General features: G+C 35.8%; 1 non-coding gene across 1 annotated transcript; it reads right to left on the bottom strand.

Annotated features, from left to right (window-relative positions):
- Positions 1-274: 274 nt before the first annotated feature.
- Positions 275-381, bottom strand: LOC111902938 (small nucleolar RNA R71). Its single transcript, XR_002854008.1, has one exon. It is a non-coding gene; the product is annotated as a small nucleolar RNA R71 (small nucleolar RNA).
- Between the last annotated feature and the right edge of the window lie 1371 nt (positions 382-1752).

Here is a 1752-nt window from a genome sequence, read left to right as displayed (position 1 = left end):
CAAGGGGCACATTCTATTAATGCTAAAGGACATACCTTTTTCCAGGAAAGATTATGAAGATACTTTTATGCATATCAATCAAGTTTTGTACATTTCTAATTATTTTAATGTTGCAAATGTTTCAAGAGATGCATTATTACCGAGAATTCTTCCCAGGACATTTACTGGAGATGCAAAGATATGGTTGAAATCGTTAGCTCCTAGAATAATAAGGACGTGGGTCAACCTTTGTGAAGCATTTATCGAGCAATTTAGTCCTCCCTCCAAAATATCTAAACTTAAGAAAAGGATTGCTAATTTTCAACAAGAAGATGGAAAATCCTTATATGAAGCTTGGGAGAGATACTAATGCGTTTTGAGAAATTGTCCTCAACATGACTTGAACGCGCAACAAGAAGTCTTTATTTTCTATAATGTGCTGTATGTTACAACAAGGCAACTCCTTGATTCTCAAGGACCAATGACAAAGAAAGAACCGACCACCATTAATGAATTAATTGAGGAATTTGCAAAGCAATCGAGAGAATATCATAATCCACGAGAAGATGCTATAAGAGGAAATGGCAATGGAGGGAACGAGTACATGGTGGCGATATTGAGAAAATTAAAGAACGTGGATCGAGGAATGATGAAATTGGATCAATCTATACATTCTATAAGAGTTGGTCGTGAAAATTGTAATGGTCCGCACTTAACTAAAGATTGTGATTTGGATAAATATGGAAATAAAAAGGTGCAAGTGTTTTATTCTAGTGGTGATAAATATTAGAGGTGGCAAAAATTGACACGACACGAAACCCGAAACGAAATAAACGGGTTTGGGTAAGATATATCAACTCGTTTAGATAAACGGGTTGACACAACACGACACGAAAATTAAATGAGTAAGGTTAGGGTTGAGAATTTCAACTCGAATATGACTCGAAAATGACCCGTTTATTTATATGCAAGTATTTTGAATTATTTAAATAAACTAGAGAGATACAAAATCAAAACCATATGTAAAAGAAAGCCTTCAAATTAAATTGTTTTGTAATGTTGAAATGACTTAGCCATCTAGATCAAGACTTCATTTCAATTTTTCATTCTCTCCCAAACTACCCAGTCTCTTTCACCACTCTCGCATCCTCATGACCTTTGTTATCCGCCTCGCCAATTCCCATTCTTTTAATTTTGTCATATGAACTTGCTATGACTTCAACTATTCTGCCTCCAAAGTATTAGCTTTTCCTTTCTGCCTGCCTAACTCCTACTCTTTCAACATGCTCAATATTTTAACCTCACATGACACGACATATTTCGAGCTATAGCCCTAACCCGAAACCCGACACAAACTCGACACGAAAAAAAAAGGGTTGACACGAAACGACAAGTTAATTAAATGAGTCGGGTTAGGGTCAAGCACTTTCAACCCGTTTAGTGTTTCGACACGACACGACACCATTGCCACCTCTAATAAATATGATTAACATTGGAGGAAGCTAAAGAAAGACTGGTTTCCATGTGAAGAATAAAAGAAACAAAAAGAAGAAAAATATAGAGAAACCAGATAAGGCTACTACCAAAAAGATCAACCACCACCCGAGAAGAAGATGGATTTCAAGTCAATTCTTAATAGGTTTATGGAAGTCTCTAAAAAAAGACACGATGCTACTGATACTACTACGAGAAATCATCAAGATTCCATCAAAAATATCGAGACTCAGATCTGGCAATTGAATACACTTGTGAATGAAAGGTTACCACCAAAAA

This window comes from Lactuca sativa, chromosome 9 (assembly GCF_002870075.4).
Source record: "Lactuca sativa cultivar Salinas chromosome 9, Lsat_Salinas_v11, whole genome shotgun sequence".
NCBI lineage: Eukaryota > Viridiplantae > Streptophyta > Magnoliopsida > Asterales > Asteraceae > Lactuca > Lactuca sativa.
This window is presented reverse-complemented; position numbering and strand designations above follow the sequence as displayed.